At 39.0% G+C, this 25,123-nt stretch overlaps 1 long non-coding RNA gene across 1 annotated transcript in view; it reads right to left on the bottom strand.

The window, feature by feature from the left end:
* Nucleotides 1-25,123, bottom strand: part of LOC308481467 — a 130,645-nt gene that overhangs the window by 25,312 nt on the left and 80,210 nt on the right. The window contains exon 4 of the long non-coding RNA XR_013988693.1: nt 6,218-6,314. This is a non-coding gene — a long non-coding RNA (uncharacterized lncRNA). The remainder of the gene's footprint in view (nt 1-6,217; nt 6,315-25,123) is intronic.

Below are 25,123 nucleotides of genomic sequence, written 5' to 3' on the forward strand. Positions count from 1 at the left end.
AAGCTGTTAAAGTACATTGAGCAAATTTTCAATTTTCATTGCTGATACATAGTGGCAGCTCCATTCTGGCTTCTATTTCAATCTTTGGCCTCAAATTGAAGGTGTCAGAATTTTAGTATCTCATTTATTTTGTGAAAGATGTAGTAAACTTTACTATGGTGACCTTTTCTATGTTCCTTAATTTTTGAACTTCCTCCTCCTCCTGTTTGCAGTCTCATATATCTTGCATGAGCAAGAGACATTTGGAAGAACTACTCAATCAAAATATGTCACATCACATAATCTAACATCTACTTCTTAAAACTTTATAGATTTTTACTGAATTTGCAAAGCAGTTAAGATTTTCTTGGATAGTTCATGAAGAATCTTACAGCAGGGATACTGTGGGGTGTTGGTTTTTTATATATATTCTTTGCCATTGCATTCCATGAAGCTATGAGCCCTCTATAAGAAGGTACCATCAGTAGAGGACGACTCACAAACCCCTTGGTCCCAGGTCAACCCATTATAGCCCATACCCCTATTTGCCTGAAGGTGCAGCAAGTTTCCAAGGTTCAGAGAATCTAAGCTGGACTCAGTCGGCTGTAAGGTAAAAACCAGTCAAGAAAGACTACAGAGCTGTACATACACACCCATCTCACAGGTGCACTGAATACATAATGGGAGACAGCAGCACACCCACTGGTCAATGTCCTGCTGGCCAGGCTCCTTCAGAAGCCATACATTTGAGAAAGGGCCTGTCTGTAGGCTTAACTGCAATAGAAAAGGCTAAACTGTGAATCACTAGATTTTCTTGGATTCCCAAATTCCATCAGCCCCAGCCAGCATGGCCAGTGGCCAGGGATTATGGGAGTTGTAGCCCCACATCTGGAAGGCCACAGGTCAGCCACTCCTGCAGCAGAAAAACACCCGCTACTTAACTGAGAGTGTGATTATATTTTCTGGATATACTGTACATTGATATCCCAGCTTTTTTGTGGACTGAGCTTCCTATAGAGATCAGGCAAGCAGCAGTTTGTTTTTACAGACTGTTAAAGACCTTGGGAGAAATTCAGTGTCACACCATGTCAGTCGTTTCATCAAGACAAGCATTTCAACTAGCCAGATGCAACAATTCGCACTCTCATCCCAGTGTGTGTGCATCTGGAGAGTCTCTTGATCCTCCCCAGCCAATTTGGGTGGGTGGGTGGAGGGAAGGCCCATTACACAAATGGATCCCCTTGCCTGGGCTTCCACTGATGGGACTCACTAGCTGAATCCTGCCCCTTTTTCTTTGCCATCATGTTTCATGAGTGTTGATGTCAGGGTTCCAGGTTCCCAGCTTGATAACACAGTAAGCGTAGTTAATTAAAACGGATGATTTATTGTCAAAACAAACAGATAGCTCCAGAGGGCTCTAACACAGCCTCAGACATCATCAATCAAGATGACCCTTCCGAAGATCCCTTCCGGTTTCTACAGAAGATGGAGAACTTTCGCGTCTTACGTCTCTTGCTTTGTTTCCGGTCTAACAGCCCTCCCCTTAGCCGACTCTGAGGGATTGGATCAGCTCCCCCCTCCTCCCTTTCTGACAAACTCCTTCCATCTCTGTTCTCGCCTGTTTGAACTTCCCAAGAGCTTTGGCTGGGTTCCAGCCCGCTCTCAGCCATTCCCTTATCACCCGGCATTCCAAGGGGCGTGGGAGTTGGCACTAGCTGCTGTTCACCCTGCATGAAAGTTAACTTTCTCTGTTCCTGGCTGCTTTCTTCTGTTGGCTGCAAGCCTTCACTAGGAGCTGGCTGCAAACCTTCACTGGGAGCTGGCTCATTCCTGACAGCTGATACTGAGGTGTGTGCCTGCTTTTTGTTCTGGCTGCTGTAGCTGCTGAAATGTCTGCATATTTTAGCTGTTGTTATTTATTGTTTTTGATGGTTTTATGTATACTGTGAACTGCTTTAATTTTTAAGACAGATAAATAAATAAAAAGAATAGATAATATAGATAAAAAGAACCTGAATCATCTGTCCTGGGAAATGGTTGTCTGTTATATTTCATGTCAAAATATGAGTGTACTAAACTTTAATTTAGGCACTGCCTAAGTTTTAGAAACAGTTTAGCAAACTTCCAGCAATTCAGAACAAGGGTAGGGATTTTACTACTATATTTTGGTTTCTTTTCCAAACTGCTATTCGTCAATGCCTTTATCTCATAGTGTTTACCAATAAAAGTGACAGATTTGGTGTATAAATGTTTTGAAGTGGAATAGGTTTACAAGCTCCATGTATCAGGCCCTTGAATAATTTTAATAATCTGAAAAATGGATGAGGATCATAGAGCTGTGCTTAGTATATACCCTCCCAAGCAATCCTCTAAAGATTATTCCTGTTTGTGCAGGGAGAGATTTGTCCCTAAACTAAAGGTGGTATCATTTCTGGACGCGTGACACACAGCACAACAAAGCCTGAAGTGAAGGTTAAGAAGCCCACATCGATTTTTTCCAAAAGAGGCCTGTCTTCCCTATTGAGAAGCAACGGCCATTAACAAGAGAGTATAACTCTCTTCCCTTATCTATATTTCATGGCATTGTAAATCTGCAGCGTGTGAGGAGAATAGAGAGCCAAATGTGAGCTTCCTTTTCTTCTCTGAAACTGGTTTTCATAGCATCTACCGAGCAATTGTTCAATTTCTTCCATCCTTTCTTTCTGTGATACACAACCTTCCCAATTTCTACCTTTAAAACTGCATTTCAGACAGGCATTCTTCAGGTCTTCTTTTGCCATTCTAATTTCCCAGAAGATTCCCCATGTGCCTTCACAAGATGCCCATGTCAGACTAAAAGGGTGGTTTAGTCATGTATACTATGAACTTCTTTGTTTCACTTCAATAAACTGTATTGACTGACAAATGAGTGTGTTCCTTATTTTGTATTGAAATGGTCCAGTAACTCAGTACGGGGGGGGGGGGGATTGCTTTACAATTGACATCTTGCTTGGCTTATTTCATATCATTTTGGAGAAGAGCAAGTCCATAAAGTGAATGTGTCCCACAAGATGACAAGCTGGATGATACCTTAATAGGATCCAGCTCCAGTTGCAATGGGATGAACCCTGTACTATTTTTCTAGAAAAAGAGGTGCCAGAACTCACCATGAACTCCACCCTTGTTTTCTTATAATGGCAATGGCAGCTGCCTGAGAGGTGTAGGAACTGAGTTCCGACCAGTTTCAGCTGGAAAAAAAGCCCTGGATGAACCTCTGCACAATCTTCAAAGATACCTAGGCTAGATCTACACAACTAATAAAAACGCTCTGAAAACGCTGCATTAAAAACCGTTGTAAAGCTCACAAGAGCGCCATCTGGTGTTACAGTATTATATCACATTTATGTAATTTGATTAATGTAGCTGAGTCCCTAGATTCTGCAAGAAGACAGAGAACTCTAAAGCACCTTTTTCTCATTGTCATAAGGAAATTCTAATGGCAATGTCACCAATTAATGCAACAGTGCTATGGAATGGAGTAAATCAGTAGGAGGTCACATTACAGACCATTGGTTGGTTTTGACCATTGCTTTGCTGTGTAACTTACTACTTAGTTATTTGATGCCATTCACGTCCACGGCACTTTATGAAAGGCTGAGGAGACAGGTATCTACGCGGGGATGAGGGTAGCACACTACAAACTGAGAGGCACTTGGGCTGATCTGATCTGAATAACAAATTTAGGGTTGGATTAATGCTAAGAATGCTGTCTACTCTACCTATTGCAGTGATTAAAACACATTTGTGCAAACACTGGCCTTCACTAGGTTCCTATCCTAGGCAGCTTTGAAAATGTCAAAATCCTAAAAAAAATCTAAAGGGCTGTAACATGGAGAATGGAGCAAGTTCGTTTTCTCCTGTTCCGGAGGCTAGGACCCAAACCAATGGAATCAAGAAATGAGATTCCAACTAAACTTTCTGACAGTAAGAGCTGTCCAGTAGTGGAACCACCACTTCCACAGGAGGTGGTGGCCTCTTTTTAAGCCAAAGTTGGATGGTCATCTGTCATGTATGATCTAGCTGAGATTCCTTCATTTCATGGGGTTGGGCTATATGACCCTCATGGTCCTTTCCAGCTCTATGAGGCATCATATGGCAAGTGGTTAACTGAACTGGCCATGTTCTAGGCCAGAAGAAGAAGAAGAAGAAGAAGAAGAAGAAGAAGAAGAAGAATTTGAAGACTTGTTTCTCATGTTCCTTTAATAGATGCATAGCATTAATGCCTATGCTGCTTTCCTCCCGATTATAGCATAACAAATCTTCCAAATGCCTAGCTACCAAATTGCTATTATGCCCCAGATTTATGAGATGAATGGATACAGGTTGGGATTAAGAACAGCTGGTAAACATTAACATTCAGAATCACCATGAACAGTAATATTCAGAATTGTATGAATTTCAATGTCCGTACATAAGCTTCTGCAGAACTATGTGAGGACATGCAGAGGATAGATAAGAGATATGAAATGCTAGAATATGACATCTTCCATGTCCTTTAATTTAGTGCCAAGTAAGGCATAATGTTACAGATGCATAGAAATTTGCAAAACAGGACCAAAAAAACCCCCCAACCAACCAAATAAAGGTTTTTTCCTTTATTTTTTACGGCAAAAAAATCTAAGTGAATCGCTCAAGGTGATTCACAGATGGTAAAAGCACTCCAATAAAACAGAATTAAAAACCTATACGACGGTAACGGAAAGCAGCAGTACAATCTCATTCAGGAGAAGAGAGTAACTAAAAGCCAAGGCCCCAGCAATAAAGCATGGGCGGGGGAAAATCAAATAAAAGGTTACAAGGTGCAAAATTTAGACTAAAAGCTAAAGCAAAGCTGCGCTGGGAAGGGGAAGGTTTTCACAATATAAACTGTAAAGTGAACTTTCTTGGTAAGGATAACTAACAGCTGTGTTACCAGTCTAGGGATGGGGGTGAAATACATTTCCATTTGCAGTTAAAGGGGGATGTGCTTTCCAAAACAACACCTGAACTGAAACACCTGCCATCCTTTGAAATTTTACAATGCAGTTCTCAGTTCTCTAGGCAAGTAATGCATACAAACACACATATACTAAAGTTGCATAAAATTTAACAAAGTCTCCCATAATGCTGTCTTTAATAAGATGCTAAGATGTAGGCTGGACAATACTACTGTTGGGTACAGCTGATTGAGCAACTGTACCCAACGATGGTTCATTAATTGCTCTGTGTCAAACTAGAGTGGGGTGTCACAGGGCTCTGTTCTACATCCTGTGCTGTTCAACATTTTCATATATGACTTCTCGTATCCAGGGAAGGGGTGTGAGCTTGCAGACCCAGAAAATGGATCATAGGATCATGCTGCATAACTCAATGAAAATGTCAACCCAGTGTGTGGCTGCTGTGAAAAAAAGAAGTGAATTTCACGTGAGCAGCAGTTATTAAGAATTGGATTGACTGGGAAACTGCCAATATGGTTGTGCCTTTCTACAAATCTATGGTGCAACCGCACAGGGAATACCGTGAACAGTTCTGGCTATCACATCTCAAAAAGTGCATTGTAATGGTTGGAAAAGGTACGAAAAAAGAGCAGCCAAAATGATTGTTGAGCTAGAGCAACTCCTTCATGAGGAACGGTCATGCCATATGGGGGTTTTTTAATTTAGAGAAAAGGTGACAAAACTTTATAGCATTTTGTCTGGTATAGAGAAAGTGATTAGAAACAGGTTTTTATCCCTCTCTGATATCAGAATCCAGAGTTATTCCATATAGCTAATATGTTGGGAAGATCTCAGAAAGATAACAGTGTGTCCTCCTTGGTAACAGTATATGATTGACTTATGGAATTCACTATCACAATATGCTGTGATAGCTACCAACCTGGACATCTTTAAAAATGAGTTAGATAAATAAAGGCTATCAGTAGCAACTTGTCAAGATGGCTCTGTGCTATCCCCATGAAAAGAGGCAGCATGCTTCTGGGTACCAGTTGCTGAAGAAACAAACATGGGAGTGGGCTATTACTTCCTGCTTCTGGGCTTTCCATGAACCTTTGTTTAGCCATTAGTCTACCAGGATGCTGGACTAGATAGGCCTTTGATCTGTTCCAGCAGGGGTCTTCTAAGGTTCTTAACTCCAGCTTCAGCTGCATATTCGAAGATACTACAAGCTGCATGCCGGCAACCATACTCCATAGCAATCTGAAGGAGGAAAACATCCTTACCTTTTAGGCAGCAGTATTCTCATCACCGGTGATCTAAGATTCCTAGTTCAACAATTCATCAGAAATGGATATCCTTTTGAAAGCGAGCAGACGAGACCTAAAGAATCAATGGATGCTATAGTTAGCAGCATCTTAGAGAATACTAAGAACTTGCAAGGGCATAGGAAAGCCATTTTACAGTGCATTCCCAGCTCAAGTTCCCATCTCTGCAGCAATTGTATGAATGGGACTAGATGCAAAGTAAGACCAGTAGAACACTGGAGCTAGACAATGTATGGTGCATACGCACCATAAATTTAAAGCACTTCCAAAGTACATCCCTATCCTGAGAATCCTGTGAACCGTAGTTTGTTAAAAGTGCTTGGAATTGTAGTTCAGTGAGGGGTAAACTACAGGTAAGAGGATTCTGGAGAAGGTGCTTTGAATGTCTGGAATGTATACTGTGTTCCTCCCATTCCATGGGAAAAGGTTTCTAATCTAGCCATCATCCTGATAGATGCTCTAAGTGCAAAGGGGTGTGGTACTGTGTAGAGCATCTGCATCAGGAAGGGGGACATTCAAGGAAGGCCTGTACCAAGTGACTTTGAATGTATAGATCATCTCTAATATGAAAATGAAGACAGCTAGGCTTCAGAATCTTATGACGTAATTTCAACGTTAAGCCTGCTGTATAATAGAGCTCATGCTTCTGCACAAGCTTCATTAACTAAACGAAAGCTGCTCTTGAGTAATTCCTCTTTATTTCAAAGGGGTCTGTGCGCAACATTTCCTAGATGTGTTCTACAGCTGGTTTCCAAAGTTCTCTTTTCTGTCAACATGTACTGGAAGAAGGTTTTGCTCGCTCGAGCTGGTCCCTTCCTCTCTCTGGGGCTATTAAAGCTTTGCCAGTGGCCATGAGCGAGACCACAGAGTCATTTGGAATGATTGTGAGTGAATACCCAGTTGGCAATTATGCCTAATGCATCTCCTTTTCTGTAGTTCATAGCAGAAAAATCTCTCAAATAAAAAAATTCTTATGCAGGCAAGGTGCGAAAAGCACGAGGCTTAATAAAGTAGATGAAACATTTATGAAGGAAGAAAATTCCCTCATGCCGGCCCAAGGAACATTTCTCTTTGCATATGGGGCATGATGAATATATTTCATTTCAAAAATAAGAAAATTACTATTAATTGAGCAAGCATTACTGTAAAAGAGATGTGAATTATGAGAGCAAATTGTCAAAATGCAAGAAGCCCGGAGCTCATAGGGGCTCTCTTACTGAAAAGCAAAAACCCTTTTGAAACAAACTCAGGAAGAAACTGTCCTTCCATATGAAAATCCACAGAGGTTCTGGCTCACTGTCTCTTCTCCAGCAGCTTTCCAGCACTCAATCCTAAGCATGTCTATCCAGCAGTGCCGTTAAGCTCAATGGGGCATGCACCCGAAGGAGTGTGCACAGTCTGTGCCCTGCTCCCAGTGTTGCTGAACCTTGGCTGCCATCACCTCTGAGCTATAGTCAAAACCCATTGACATCTGGAAAGGCACAAGGTATTCAGCAGGGGTGCATAGGACTGCAACTTCAGGAAGCAATCCAAAATCCTCTATCACCAGACTGGCAGGGCTTGATGAATTGCAGAACCACCAATAAATCCACAGCTCTTTCACACACAGCAGGCAGGGTGGAAGGGGAGGGGAGGCAGATTACTGCACCCAGACCCTTCAAATGTCCCAATTTTCCAAGGACGGTCCTGGATTGACAGAAGCCATCCCAGTTTCTGATTTGATCCCAGAATGTCCCACTTTTCCTTAGGACATCCCTATTTCATCGGAGGGTATGCAGTTATGCAACTCCCGAGACAAGGGAATAAGTAACTATACAACCTTTAGAACACATCTGTAGGCAGACCTGTATAGGGAAGTTTTTAAAAATGTAATGTTTTATTATGTTTTTATATATGTTGCAAGCCGCCCAGAGAGGCTGGAGCAACACAGTCAGATGGGTGGTGTATATTATTATTATTATTATTATTATTATTATTATTAAATAGGACATCTCTATTTCCATTGGAGAAATAAGGGAACGTATGCTACACCAGCCTGAAGAATGTGACAGCACAATTTTCCATTGTACATTGCTGTGAGTTTGGGTGGAGGGGCTGTATGCCTGAGTGCCTTCTAATTCCTGGATCCAACAAGGATTCAATTGCTGGAATAGCCAGGCAAGTTCTTGGTAATGGCCTACGTATGGATCGTTAAGGTAAGAAAGGAAGTGGCTCTATGCCAGAGGGCCAGTGGTTGGGCCCCACTCCTTCAAGTGTCTGGTAGATAGAAAGACAAAAACCAGAGTTGCAGTGTGTGCGCTAGAAGCTAGAAGCGAGCTGGGCAGCTGAGAGACAGAGCCATGCTTGATTTCTGCTGGAATCCAAGGCTGCAGCTATTGGAGAAGTAAAACCTCCCTAGGGTGTTGATGCTGTGAGCCCCTCCATTGTAGGCTCAGGTTGTATATATGAGCAAATAAATAATATCTCATAAAGACACCACAGTCTCCACTGTCCCTCATTCTGAGGAAATAAAACCCTGGGTAAGTGCCTGGAACCCCTGGAATCAGATGTGCCACCTTGCCCCTGCGACAGCTGGTACCCAGGGCATGTGTGCATGTGTGATGTCAGCACGCCCATGAGGATACATTGTGGGGGCAGGCCGCCAAGGGAAATCGGGGGGGCAGCCCCTTCATTTAGAAATTTGTGGGTACTAGGGCACCCAGGGCCCTGAACAGTTGACACCCATGCCTGGAATCTCTCAGTCAGAGACAGGAGTCGTATGTAACAATATATTAAGGTTATAATCCTGCATGCAACTATCTGAAAGCAAGTCCAGTTTAACCCAACAGGACACGCTTCAGAATCATAGATCCTAAAATGAATACAAAATCCTTCTCATAGCCACCATCACTTTGGAGTTTAGAAATTTTCATTATTTGATTGTACACAACCAAAGGTAATTACTGATAATGCTTCCTCATTTCTTTAGCAACTTTCTGCATTCAAAATGATTTATAACTCTCTTCTCATTTATGCCCGTGAAATTGATGATTAAAGTAAAATGGCTAATGTAATTCAGAGTGACAATTTTGCCATGAACAATATTGCACAGAAGCAGTGTTTACATAGTGCTAACCCGTGGTATTTACTGATTATAGATTCATGGCTCTGTAAACATGTGTCACACCCTTATGAATTAACAGAGTTCACTGAACTTTGTAGGACATGATAATGCATAATGATTTGGCCTTTGTCCTACCCACCATTAGTTATTCTGCTAACGTATATATTAAAATTAAACTAATTCTGAAGTAAATATACCATTAAACTAAAGCAATTAAGGTATTCTAGTCAACCTTCTGCACTTTCTCATTAAAAAAAATAAAATCGTATCACTAAAGTTATAAGCGTGTTATTTCGACTCAGACATGAAAGCAATTTGTGGTTTCCCTAACTGTTCCCATCCATGAATCTTTTTTAATACAAATCTGACTCAGAACCTACCAGCATTGAATAGAAAAAGATGTATAAGTATACTCTAACTGTGTATAACACAAACTTTAAAACACCACAGCATTGAATCCAAATGGCTAGCTGTCAGTTCAGATGCTAGGGAAATCTTATATTGCTGGAATGGTCTAAAAGCAGAACACTTCACCAATACAACCTACACTGATGTGAAAAATGCAGAATCCATTCAGACAACTGTTTTTTGTTTTTTTCAGGCACCACATATTTGCCAAAATACTGTAAGTATTAAGGTGGGGGTTTTTTTATGAAAAATGAAGAAGTAATCTGAACATAATTGCACAGCCTATTTCATTGTATTGTTTTATTAATGTATTTAAATATATGTATTCTGGGTAGACTATTGGACTTTGGAAATCTAGGTTCAAAATTTAAATTCACCTATGGAGCTCAGTGGAAAACAATATGAATCTCACTGAATTTCCTAGAAAAATGGCACGCAAATATGGTAAATATTAAAAAAAATATCAATTCAGGAAAGTTTCTTCAAGGATCCAAGAAGATGGAGAGAAGTGTTCACGGCAAGGTAAGCATTTATTAAAATGACTTTACTGTAAACAAGTTTGCCTGAACAAGTTTAGCTTGCAGAGAGTTCTAGAAAAACAAGGAGTGGGCTGCTAAACATTACAGAAGGATGTTTTAAGCAAGATACAGTTATCTATATTATTATATATTTTACAATGATGCTATAAGAGATTAGGCATATGCCACAAGCAATCTTATCTTTTTTCCCCTGAGGGAAAAAATATCATAAAAGCATCTTGATAAGCTGTGTGTCCATCAGAGGAAACAAATATACAACTATTATTTTCTAGCTTATGCTTTCATAATTAGTGGTAGTTATATTAAATCAAGAAGGAAAGAAACAATCTCATACTTCTTTTTCTCTGACATGGCATGGGCTTGTCTTCCTTTGCAGGAAGACTCCTCAAAACTCTGAAGTAAGTTAGGAGACAAGATCAGACAGGCAGACAGGCATGGAATGATCCTGAACTTGTAACTCTGTAGCTACATTAGGGAGAGACTTAGGGCTGTTTCAAACAATTACATAAAATCAACATTATTAGCAACAACATAATTACCAGTACAATATTCCTATTATTTCTGTCAAGTGAACACACTTATAGCATAAAATCCAGGACAATCAACAAGACCATGAAATATGCAACACATGAATGATTTAGTATTTAAATTGCCGTAAGAGAAAAAAAGAAGAGAGACTCTAAATGTAAATTCTGGATGAATCACATAGATGTGAGGAAAAACAAATCATTTATTTTCTGACTGGAGAATGTAATTTGCTTTCAGAGTACTGTGCTGGGTGTCTTATTTTACATTCTATTTTACAAACCACTGAAGGATTAATTGGTATGTCTCTCAATGCCCTGTCTCCTAGAGGTGTAAGTTCCAGTGTTAAAAACCACAGTAATCTCCAATTTCCCCTTCTATGCTGTGTTCTTTTAGAAATATAGACAAGGTAGTCAAAATTAGCCACTGGAGCATATTAAACAATGAACCACCATAATTAGATCACAAATGAAAAACCTCATTCCTCATAAAGCTCAAATGAGGGGAAAGTGTGAATGGTGTGACTCAGATGCTTTCATTGCCAAAATTAATTCTATTAAATCATTTACTCATTTTGAAAAAAGCAATAAAAGTTAAATTGGAAGAGCTGTGACCTTTTGTGATTGTAATTTTTAAAGTTTCCTTTTTGTTCTAACTAGGGCAGGCACGGAATTCAACATCTTGGGCCCGATTCAGATGAAACCTTGGGCCCAAATCAAAGTTTTCTCTGATCAATAGTGATCCATTTGTAGACACAGGAGATTGTGCATCGATTGCCCTTATTTTCCTCCCTTCCTGAATGCATGAGGGCAATTCAAATCAAGAAGGAACAATCTGGGGAATAGCACAATCTGAAAAACTTTTTATTCATTTGTTTGTTTGTTTATTAAATTTATATACTGCCCTACGGCAGCAAACAAGTGACAAAACAATAAAAACAATTCCAGTGCAGATGCAGACTGGGAAAGATCTCTACTTAAAAGACTGGCTGAAAGAGGAAAATATTCAATATGTACTGAAAAGACAGTAGATACGGTGCCAAATATTTAATGGAAGGAATTCCAAATAGTAGGTGCCATGAACAGACATCCTGATAAGATGGTATCTGCAGGAGGCTCTCACCTACAGAGTGCAGAGATCAACTGGATATACGGTATAAGGGCTGAGGCAATCTTTTGTGTAAACAACAGGACAAGTTGCACCCTTTCCACTAGTACATGTGAGGATTTCCCTCCATTTCTCCTGCTGGGAAGATAATCAAAGTGCTGCCAGATCTGATCACTTGTCCGGGGATTGAGAAGATTGAACCCAGGCAATTTTTGTTCTCTTACAACCATCAGAAACCGAATCGAAAGTGCCATCATTTGTTCAGCAAAGGGAGCATTTCTGGATAAGAGCCGTTATGCTTTTACAGGCATGACAATGAGATGTTGTTAGAAAGTCTGGCCTGCTGACAGAGAATGTTTGGTATGACCAGTTTCAGGGCTTGTTGTGGGAAGTGTTGCTTGGTACATGAAGGCAGAGAAAGATTAAAGGACTGAAGACTGGGATTTTTCCTGAGCTGGCTTTCAGAAAGAACAATAGTTTTTATAAAAAAAAGAAATCTGAAGGTCAACTCTGACTGGTATATATAGGGTATATTTAGGTTGCCAATTCCAAATAATGATGATACAGGGGGTCTGGCCAAATAAAATCATGTTGCTCCACAAAGTGAATCTGTTGACTGTTGTCCTCACTGACTGAAAATTGGCCATCCAAATCTGGTCAGATGAAGAAAAAGGTTGGGGCAATAGACTGAAGCCTTTATTGACTAAGCAAACAACTCCTGTTACATTTTAGTGAGATGCATTGGAGGGTATAAAGGTTGCAGACAAAAATCACTGAGTACAGGCAAAAGCAAAAAAAGATTAATGAGCTGCCAGCTCTAACAGTGTATCTCCGTAATGACCCCATAGGTGCACCATTTCATGTAAATCAGTGTAATTTTGGAGGATGGACTTCTCATTTATCACACATGACTAAATAAGGAGATTCGTTCTAATTAGGATACAATACAGGTCATCTAATGGCAGAATGATACCTGACAAGAAATGCAAGACCGACAGCAAAACTTCCTTCTCCCACTAAGAAATTTGTAATACAACTTACCTCCTGCCCTGATGTTATTACAGTGAAGGTTCTATCTGCTTAAATCAACCTCAGAGTAAGTAGATCTACAGAAATTAAATGATATGTCCACTGATTCAGGGAGTGTACCCTAAAGATGACCTAGCCAGATACAACACTAAGAGAAGATATGATAGCCATCTTCAAATATCTAAAGTGCTATCACATGGGAGATGGAGCAAGCTTGTTTTTTCCTGCTCTGGAGGATAGGACCCATACTAATTGATTCAAGTAACAAGAAAGGAGATTCCAACTAAACATCAGTAAGAACTTTCTGACAGAAAGCTGTTTGACAGCGGAAGAGACTCCCATGAGAGGTGATGGACTCTCCTTCCTTGGAGGTTTGCAAGCAGAGGTTGGATGGCCATCTGCCATGGATGGATGGACTATTTAATTATTAGGGAACCTTCTAACTCTACAATTCTATGATTACATGTTTTAAAACTGAATTTATCAAATTATCAAATGTAAGCCATCTTGAGTCCTGTTGGGTGGAAAGTGTGGAATGAATGAGCCAGTGGCTTGAATTAATTAATTTTATAATGAATGATTTTAGAGTGTTGTTTGTGCTGTACTTTTGTACTGTTTTATTGTTGTTAGCCGCCCTGAGCCCGGCTTCAGCTGGGGAGGGCGGGATATAAATAAAATTTATTATTTATTATTATTATGAATAACTTATTATGAGTTCACACTAAAATGCGAATGAATTTTCATAAGGATTTTCTCAATTGCTATAGAAATGTGGGGAAAATGAATTTACAATTAGAAAAATGAGAAAGTGAAAGAAGCAAAACTGACAGATTGTTCACTCACTAGCTGCCAGCACTGTGACACTATTTGACACTATTTGACACGATTTCTACACTTCAGTTAAGAGCTTGGTGTATGTGTTTGAGTCGGACTCTCATTCTGCCCCTCAAGTTCACATATAAAGAAGAATATTATGAAAGCAAAAGAATAGCAACATGAGCTAGTCTTGCAAAACATTTTTTCATAATTTCTGTTATTAAAATCTTTACCTCCTGGTACTAAAGCAGGAGGCAATATTGGAAGGATTAATGGATTTTTACTGCATTTCGAAGTAATAGTTCTGTAATGAAAATAATACTAGAACATTAACATGGTAGAATTCATAATCTAACATTATTGCTGCAAACCTGCAAAAACAGCAGATAACAATTAGCTGCTAGCATTTGGAGCATGACAGCAAAAAACAGACAAAATGAAAAAAGTATGGGGAACAAAATGGAAGTGCTCTGGCAACAATTTCATTTCCTTGATTGGTTAGTATGGTGGTCAAAATTACCTCAGACCCTAATTTAACAGACAAGCCAAATTTCCTCAAACCTTAAGTTAACAGTGATTTATGTGAGGCTGCTGTTAACAAATGATCATTTGAATCATACACAGTAAATGACTTATTCTAATTCACACAGAAAAGGAGAAATATATGCCTAAATTCTATTCATCTATTTTCTAGTGAGAGATTATCTGATGATGTAACATGACATCATGTCATATAATGAAACTTCTTCATGATAACAACCATTTAGAATGCCATATCTTAGCACATTTCATGTGGTCCTTATGCCACAAAACATGCATTTTCAACTTGTGGACATGGAAACTGTCATGTTCTTCACTTCTTCCACAGTTCAACTCTTCCATGCTATTTGGTATTGACACGATAAGTGATAGCCTGAAGAGATTTTGACAGAGAACCCCCTGAAGGGATGTGCTGAACATAATACACCTCAGCACCTCTCCCACTATTGATGGCTATTGTCACTAGGCTACAGGCAACATGAATCTCAGTTAATCGGGTTAGGAATGACTGTAAACAAAAGAAGCCATGGAAAATAAATCTATGTTATGGAAGTCGGCACAGGATTCTTGTGCGACAAATGCAGTGCCTAGCTGAGAAAGAAAACTAAATCCACTAAATATATATATATATATATGTGTGTGTGTGTGTATCACTACATACATATTTATTGTTATTTAACCCTGCAGAGTTAAGTAAAGAATCACTTTATAAAAGACTGTCCATAAGAAATTAGATACTTTAGACAGGAGCACTTTTAGGCACTTAAAAGACTCAAAGCACAGGCCCATGTCACAAATTTGCACAAAGTTTATACATGCTCATGTGTGTGTAGACTGCTGAGCAAATTAAAATGGATCATAGAATTATAGAACTGTAGAGTTAGAAGAGATCCCAAGGGTCATCTAGTCTAGGAATCTCAACTAAAGCATCCATGACAGATCCTCTGCTTACCAGCTGCCATATAAGCAAGGTTTTAAAGATTAAAATTTAAAATAAGAGGCAATGTGGAAATCTGTAGCCCTGGGCAAGAGGCCCAGGCCTTATCCATCATTTCCTTCCGGGGCAACCCCCTAGCAATGCACCTGTAGTATAATAAAAGGGAAAGAGTAGATATTTTAATTGAGTCCGATATACTAATTTAGATTTTCTCATACAGAACCGTGTGACCCTTCCTGAACAGGACATACTGTACACCATAAAAAGGAAACCAACCCTGCAATACTACATGTTTACTAAGAAGTAAATTGCTCAGAGGTATATAAATTTTGTGAATATTAATAAATAAACGTCCAGTGAGATTTACACCCAGGTAAGTGTACATAGGATTGCAGCCTAAAGTTTTTTAGAGTGTTGATAGCCATGTAGCCTTCATTTATTTATTTTAAAATATCCATAGGCCATTTTTCTTGACAACGTTTGTTGAAGTTTCCTTACAACAATAAGAAAATAAAAACAGAATACAGTGGTACCTCAGGTTACATATGCTTCAGGTTACATATGCTTCAGGTTACATACTGCACTAACCCAGAAATAGTACCTCGGGTTAAGAACTTTGCTTCAGGATGAGAACAGAAATCGTGCTCCGGCAGCGCAGCAGCAGCAGGAGGCCCCATTAGCTAAAGTGGTGCTTCAGGTTAAGAACAGTTTCAGGTTAAGAACGGACCTCCGGAACAAATTAAGTACTTAACCCGAGGTACAACTGTATCAATAACAAAGTAATATTTCAGCCTGCATCCAAGAGCTGTACTGGCAGGAAGCTCTAAAGCATGGAGCCACCACAAAAAACATATTCTCTCTCTTCAACTCCCACCTCTCAGACTTAGGAGATGGATGACCAAAAGGGCTTCAGGCAGGATGGCAAAGGTGCATGTGACCCATCAGTTGGTTCAGCTCCAAATCATCTGTCCAGTAATAATTTTTCTAAAAGTCTATACAGAACTAAACCTTGAAAACTGCTCTGATGACTGATTTTGGAGGCCTTTTCCATGTTTTGTTTTTGTTTTAATAGCACAATTACTGTGCAGCTACTGAGTGTTGTATTAGATCCTAACCTATTTCTTTAAGGTTATTTTTACTCATACTTTCATCATTACAATGTTTAACAGTTTTGGAAACTTTGTCTTTTCTGGTGTGTCCCTGAACAGTATTTTCAGATGCAAATTGGATTATGGATGGGTGCTTAAATATGTCCCGCCTTTCATTCCTAGCAGTACATGACGACACTACTGCTCATGTGCATTTTTGCCAATTCCTCTTTATATATTATTATTATTGTTATTGTTATTGCATATTTATTTGTACCCCCACCCTTTTCCCTGGCAGGAACTTAAGGCGGCTTACAGATAAAATATGAAAGAGCATGACACCAGTCCTTTCATTAAAAACAGTCAGTTCCCAAAAGCCTTTTGGAATAAGGTCTTCACCTGCCAGCAGAAGGACAACAAGGAGAGAGCCATTCTAACTTCTCTAGTATTTTATGACTCATACAATAGGCTATGCTTCTATTTGAAAGGAACCCCATTAGGTCTTCAGGTGCAGATTCTTCAAAACTACTGAAGCAGCTGTAGAAGTTTCACCCTTTTTTGAAAACCAAGCAAACCTAAAATATAGACCATTTGTGTTCACTATTATTAACCTTGAGTTTAGAGCCCCTGTCTTCCAAATATTGCAGCTTTAGAGTGCTGAGTCTCGTTTTCAAGCTCTTAATTTGACTTTCGGACAAAACTGAGTTTTTAATTTTCCGCCTCAGTAGTTCATTTGCTGGTACGGAGAAGAGAAATGGGCTTTGAAAACTCACCTTCAGTTTTTTAGATGATCAAAGAAGTGTAGCCCCTGCAACAAAATGTACAATGTATTATTTGGGTGTGTGCACATGTATGTGTGTGTTTGAGTTATCCAAGCCTGTAGCTGAAAGGGCTGAAACACAAAAATCAGAATTGCAAGGGGGAGTCCCTGATCTACTTTGGGGCTTGCCTTACAGTAGGTGCAACATTTATTTAAGGTTTTGTTTTTACATTTGAAAATGCAGCCAATTTTTACACAAGTCAACAAAACACGGGACCTCCATTTGTGATGGATTTGGCTGAGGAGGGTGCATAAAGGAGCAATTTAAGCAAATTGGCCTTTGCTGCAGCCTGAGAATGATAGTGGATTTTTGACTGGGAATCCCAATGGGCCTCAGCTCTTTCTCTGACCTACAATATCAATAATGGATTACATGGCAAGGTTGCTGTAGACTAATCTCTCTCAGTGTATCCCCTCAGCCTGCAATTGGCAGGGAAGTCTTATCCATAAGGGCATATGGGCAACTTGCCTCACCAAGTCAGGCTCCCCTACAGGCCCTCCCCCCGCAATATGGCACTTTATCCTTCAGCAGAGAGCTTCACAAAGTTTTGAAAGTGCATATCAAATCAATCAACAAGATGTTTCTACATTTTTAGCTGTTCCTATATTATCTGTAAGCCACAGTAAGCACCTAACGGAGGAAAAGGCAGAGTATAAATAAATATATAACAATACATATATAATATTGAGAAACTAATTTCATTACAAAAATAAAAACTCATTGCACATTGATTCTGCATTAACCTACAGTGTGACCGTTTTGGTTCTCTCCATTTCTCTTTTTTTTCCAATCTGAAATTCAGTTCTCCACATTTCTACAGCAATTTGTAATTTAAAAAAAAAAATCCTCATGAAAATTCATCAGCATTTTAGTGCGAATTTCTCCAATTTTTGCACGAATTTTTGACTAATATGCACAGTTTTGCAAGCATTTCCCCCTAATAAAATGCTGTGTGTGCGCGTGTGTGTGAACACACACACACACACACACACACACACACACACAGATAGTTCGATCCCAGTATGGGACGGCTGAATACTTCTGCACTACAGAGTGTTGGACAAGATGAACTTCCGAGTCCCATCCAACTCTATGATTCTGTGATTCTATAAACATGATTTGGCTGGGGAGCTGCGTAGGAAATTTGGGAAGTATGGCAGTGTTTGGGTTTGTTAAATGTGGACTGAATTAAATTTATTTCCCACCCCTACCTCTAGTTTGCCCTGCTACATAGCAGGTGTTGTGCTGTTGTGCTGAAGGAAACATCTTCTTATCAAAGAAAAGTTAGCAGTAGTTCTGTAATGCTAACCAACCATTGCTACACCCAAAGCTTCTCAGACTAGGAGAAGAAAGAGAAGCTTAGCATAACATACTAAGGGAGTGTGTTCATCTGCGTCCTCAATTGCTGGAAACAAAATCAATGCCTCTCTCATCTTGCCCACTCCATAGATTCCAGGAGGCATATCATTCTGTTCCCTGTGCAGTATAAGCTTTATAAGCAATGCACATTTTATGGAATAGAGATAAGGATAATTGGCCACAATAGCACAGATTTGAGAAAATATAAATACATTATGCATCATGAAACATCATGAGCTTTGCACTACGTTAGAAGAGTCTATTTCTCCTGAAATATCTGCTGAGGTTTTGTTTCTGGCTTTATGAATAAAACCCTTTTGGGTTTGCAGGTTAATGCAGAGCTGGAAGAATCCCCAGTGAACTGGTCACTGAAGTATTCAAAATGTGATGCTGGTATCTGGAAGCAGAGATGAATACAGGAAAATTTTGTTTCCAGGCATATTGTAGAAATGTAATCTCAGAAGCAGAATCGCTGAGAAAATCAGCTGAAAATAAGTTGACCGTGAGCATTTTGTGAAAGGGTCACCTATAGCTTCTGACTTCAGTGGTCCAGAAGCAAGCAAACTGACCAGCAAGCTGTCTTCCTAATTGCCCTGCTTATCAGAATCCTTGGTTCAAAAACCACTTTATAGGAGTTAAGTCAGGCATTATCACTCCTCTGCCACTAAGAAATCCTGGGAAATGAGGTGATAATATGATCAGAGGCTACAGGTGACTGTTTCATCCTATGGTAACACATGCCACTGAGTAAACTCCTAGGCTATGCTACAGTTGGAAGAAACAGTGATTCAACCAAATATTTTTTGAAATGTACCCAGTAATACAAGGAGAAACTGTTTCATGAAATGGTCCCTTCTCTAATTTTCTTTCGCCAAATGACTCCTCAACAACAAACTTCATTGAATTGGGACTTATTTCTGATTACACATGCATAGGATTGCATTGTTAATCTCTGAACCACACACACACACAAATCATGGACACTTTTTAAATATTTGAAGTGTTCAAATAAAGCATCTTCATAGTTCATATATCAGATACATAGATATATTTACCTGAATGTCTTTCAAAAAGCCAAACAGCAAGCATGGCCAATTTAAAAATAGGGTTCCACACAATGGCAAGCTATGATCTGATGTCCCTCAAGACGGACATTTTTGAGGAGATATATTCTGCAGCATGTTCTTGATGCAGTAATAATGCATTAGTGGTGGATATTGGACCATCTGCACATCATTTTATTTTGTTAGTTATTATGCAACACTTCTCCATTGCTACTATATTATTTCTGACCGGAGGAGCTATAACACAACAAAAGCAGTGGGGGAGGCATGATCACCAGAAGATTAGTGAAATGAAAAATTATGAGAGTTTAGCAAGAAATTACAGAATATGCACTGACTGGAAATTGAATGCCCCCAAACCTTTGCAGGCGCAAACAGTATTGATAGTAGGGTTGTACATGACCACCACAATAGCATCATGGTCACAAAACATCATGAATGCAAAATAAAAAGGATGTCTGAAGCGACCCTTTGTATTTTTAACAGGTCTGTTTCAATCATTGCCCTGTCTTTGGAATGTTGTTTTATTCTTTTTTTTTTTAATGATATTTATTGAGAATTTAAAATTACAGAGAAAAAAAAGGAAAAGAAAAAAGGTAAACAAGGTAAACAAAAAGAGAAATTAAACAATACAAGTCAATAAAAAGAAAGAAAAAAGAGAAAAAACAAAACACACAATACATCAAAACCAAAAACAAAAATAAACAAAAAATTTAAAAACAAATCCAATATTCCCAAATCTTTATCTTTCGTTAACTTGTTTCATCGACCTCCTCACACCTCCCTTTTTTGTATTCTAGTTATTAATTATCTCTGCAAATCCTTTCCATCTTTCACTATATTCTGTCATTAAATTACCTTAATTAATTTTAACCTAAGCTTAAAACTTAAAACTTATTTATACATAATTCCTTTTAACCTTTCTACTAAAGCCAAATAGTTTCATTCCAACATTTTTCTAATACTCATTAATTTTACAATAATTTTCTAAATGAATTTTTAAAACTTTCTTCCAATCTTCATCCATCGTCTCTTCTTCCTGCTCTCGGGTTTTATCAGTCCTTTCTATCCCTTCCATCTAGTCCATCAACCTGGTGACCTTCTATCCGAGGCTCTTAAGTCTTTTCCATGTCCCTTCTGCAGGTCTTCTTCATGTTTATACCTGCACTTTACTTTATCTTCTGCTGATCTTATTCTTAATTTCCTTCCTTTCTCACTGAGGGGTAGATCTCGGGGAGACTCCAACTTGACAATATCTTTATCCCTTCTTGACAAGTCAGCCCATTCTCCATAGTCAGCACTGAGATCCCAAAGATATTTAAAGGCATGCTTCAAAGTCCCTCCAAGGTTAAGGGCCCCCACAACTCCAAACTCCCCCTGGCCCAAAACCAGATTCGAAAAGTCAAAACATCCCTGCATAGGGGGATCTATCCAACTTCCCATCTCCAGACCACACAGTACTCCATCTCTCCAAATCTGACTTTCTCCAGGTTCAGTCGTCAGAAACAACAACTTATGTTCCTGCAAGACCGCAGCTCTCTCCATTTCTATTACTTGAGGTTCAGCAACAACCTCCTCCTTTATCTTCTTCACAACTTGCCCTGTCAAAGCACATTCCTGGGTTGGTTCCTGAGTGGTTTCTATATAGGTATTCACTGTTTGTCCAAAATTGCCAACTGCAACAGTCATCAAATCCATCTTCTCATGTAGCTGTTCCAGTAAAGCGCTTGTCTTGCAAAAAGCAAGCACTAAAGCTTCTTCTGGGCACATTCTTGTTCAAGGTCAGTGTCTAGTTCTCACGATCTTTAATCTCTACAGCTGTAGAATTCCCCAGATCGACTCCAGCAACAGTTTCACAAGCTCCCTCTAGGGGAAACAATTTCTGTTTGTATCCGTCTTTTTAGAAGCAGATCCAGCAACAAAAATCCTTTCGTTTTTCAGATATTTTGTTCCTTTTAAGTGCAAAAGGGAACATTGGAATCAATATGTTTCTTTTTGTTAACTAGCTGTCAAAAAACGTTTTATCCACAGTCAATGAACTTCCCCAAAGCGTCTGTCTCTGACACCCCGTTCCCAGGTTCAAGATGGTGGAAATTTATCTTTCTTTACTCTCCCTTCTGCAGGTTCCTGCGGAATGTTGTTTTATTCTAATGTGCCTTTCAAATAAAAGGATGTTCAACAGCTCTCCACTACAAGGCTGGCCAAAGTGAGTGACAAAGCAGGCAGGCATTTTCTATATCAGCAAACATTTTAAATTGCCCAACTAAAAAGGAAAAAAACTGAGTAGGACTTTCTAGAAAAAGCAAGATGGCAGCTGTTCCAATTTTCTTGCCCCCCCCCCCCAAATAATTTTACCTCATGCACAAAATATACCTGAAACAAAGCTGATATTGGGGTGGGTGAAGCAGCTAAAAAATAGTCTCTGTCAATTTGGTACAGTCCTGGCTGTTACCTTGCAGTTCCTGTTTATCAGAATCTTAGTTACATTTAAGATTATAAAGTTAATTAAGATTATAAAGTTATCAGGACTGCATTCTACACTCCTCCATTAGTTCTGATATCCCTTCACCAAGTTTTCTTCATAGTTTAAGTTCAGTTTTCCAAGAAATAAATATATATATAAAAGTATAGTTGTTTGAAATACTGATTTAATATTTATTATAGTTGGAGAGCCAGAATGTGGCAGAATTTTGTATTTTTGTTTTAAATAAAATGTATATTCTAGCCAAGGTAAGTCTTTCATTCATGTTCTAGATATAGGAAACACAAAAAAACAATTTTAGAGTCACCTACAAAAATGGCTGCACATCCTATTTGCTAAAATGCAATTGCTACAATACAGTACAGTTTATTGCTTTTAACTCTCCTGTGGTAAGAGGTGGAGAAACATCAAGTTACCATTTGCCAGTAATAGTTTCTGATTCAGCATATATTCCTCAGTAAAATGGCTACAAGGCTTGACATTTGCTAGGCATGTGTTTCTTCTCTATGGGGTTCTGTCATACAACACTTGGGAAATTTTGTAGCTTAATTTTTAGCTTTATGAATAGTCATGCTGTTTCCTTTTAGCCCTGGACCTTCTTAAGAGCTTGGCACCTTGGCAGCTGTCATTCACAGAAGAAATAGGCCTAGGTAGATGGAGATTACAGTGTGGAGAGGAAACCCCTCACAATGGTTTGGGTCTAAACTTAGCCTATTGTAATTTTATTTTCATTGTTACTACTTGTACACCGCCTTGGAAGGATTTGTATACTAAATGGCAGAATATAACTAAAATAGATAGATGATAGATAGATAGATAGATAGATAGATAGATAGATAGATGCATGCATTCAAGAGTGTGGGTGCAATGCAAAACATATTGAAGGAAGAATTATTATACGGCAAGGACATTATTTATGCAGCTTCAGTTCTTTCATTGTATTTCACAGCAGAATACAATGTATTGTGGGTTTTTTCAAAAGTTCCAGTTTTACCAGATCCACAGCTGTGCTATGTCCTTTACCTAAAAGAAAATTTGGTACAGCCTTTGCTATTGAAGCTGAAGCCCATATGAAGGCCATTGGGAGATCGGCTTCTGCATTTCACTGAAATCAATGGCAAAAAAAATCCTACTGTCTGAGATAGTCTAATCTGGATTGTCCGATATCTTTACATCATAGCTCCAGCAATTACCAGACATGTCTTTTATCAGAACATCCCAGCTTTATAGAAGAGAAAATTATATCACAGCTTCAGTATGTGTTTTTATTGGTGGTGGTGGGGTTATTCAACCATTCCACTCCCCAACTTAGATTTGAATACTTGTAGGTTGCGATTCTGAAAGGAATTGCTTGCTGTGGCTGAACAATGTTATGATAAAAGTAATGTCAATTGAGTGATCTAATCAGGGTTCAAATTTCTGCAACACAGTGGATCAGGGAATAAAGTGTAGCCAGTTACAAAGACCGCGGACTCCAGATTCTGAAACTAATTAGTTGGTTTACTGATGTACAACGCTTCATTTAATGAATATTATTTCCAACTGGAGGCATATGAGCCAACTCCTAGGGAACGAGGGGTCTCTGATCCCACCAATAAAATATTTGAGGGGACCGGGGGCCAAAAAATTAATGGACATTGCCATTCAAATGGTATGCATGTACCGCATCATGTGATTGATTATGCAGGGGTGAACTTACCTGCCCCCACAATATTTTATTCAAGTTGGCACCCCGTATGGAGAGTATTGATATTCTGAACATTGAACAAAAACACAGCAACATAACGGTCTGTAAGATAGCTATGTAATACTTAGAAAGGAATATGGTACCCAGTGTTAATCATTCTTGGAGCAGACCCATTGAAATGAATGGACCTCAGTCATGTCCATGCATTTCAATGGGCCTACTCTGAGTACAACTAAAAGTGAGATTCAATCCATGGATTCAGACTGGCATAAGATCATTGTAATCCATTGACAAAACAATCCATCTGATTAATTTGAATCTTAGGCTTGCTATTTCCTGCTGTGACTGAAGATCTGAAGTTTCATCCACCACATGTAGTTATGAAATAGAATTTCCGATTTTCATAGAGTACTTAGCCTTTGGGAATAAAAATCATAGATACCCAGCCAGATCTTGGAGGGAACACACAAAGAAGAGCCAGACAGGTAGGGGAGAGAAACAAACAAACAGAGACAGAGAGAAAGATTATCTGTGTATTTTTTATATTGCTCATTTTCATAGTTGAAGCCATGTAAGATGCAGACTAGAGTTATACATAGCCTAACTAGCAGAAAGTGTAACTGGGACTCCTGCTTTTACAACATTTATTTATTAAGACTGCGGTCATGTTAACTCTTTCCAGCTATTTCTTCAGAACATTTCAACAATGTTTATAATTCCACATCCATTGTGACATGGCTTTAGCATCTTATTATGCTGAAAATAGGATGTACGTGAAGCATCATCTATCAATTGTGTAAGACATGTAAAGACATCTCTTTTGCCTAGGCTTTACCTGACCCATGAGACTGGACCCTGCTATTGATAGATTTTTGTTTTCACTCTCAGTTTTTCTGCTTTCATTTTTGAACACCACTTAAGAGATTTTAAATATAAAGTTGTTTAGAAATACTTTTAAACAAAAAACAATGTTTTCCAAGATGCCCAAGCATCACTGGACTGTCCCATGAGGGACTATTGCTGTGATTGCTCAAAAGTGTCAAATGTCAAACTGTGTCCTGTATCAAATGGATACAGGATGTAGCATTTTCCATTGAAATTATACAGGGTGGGTAGGCATCACATACTTCAGTGGCTGTGTGAATTTTTACATTGCCCTTCAGTGGCATCCAAGCAAGAAATTAATCTTCTGGATCTATAATATCTTTAAAGCGGTTGTCCTGTCATTCTATGTTCTGTCAGTATTTGCATACCTTATACACTCACATCATTGGCTTTTACTTTGTGTGTGGGGAAGATAAGGAAAGAGCAAGCTGAAGTATTTTCTTGCTTTTTTGCAGTTTCTGCCATTAGCACTAA

Source organism: Podarcis pityusensis, assembly GCF_964106645.2.
Source record: "Podarcis pityusensis genome assembly, chromosome: 1".
NCBI classification, from domain to species: Eukaryota; Metazoa; Chordata; class Lepidosauria; order Squamata; family Lacertidae; genus Podarcis; species Podarcis pityusensis.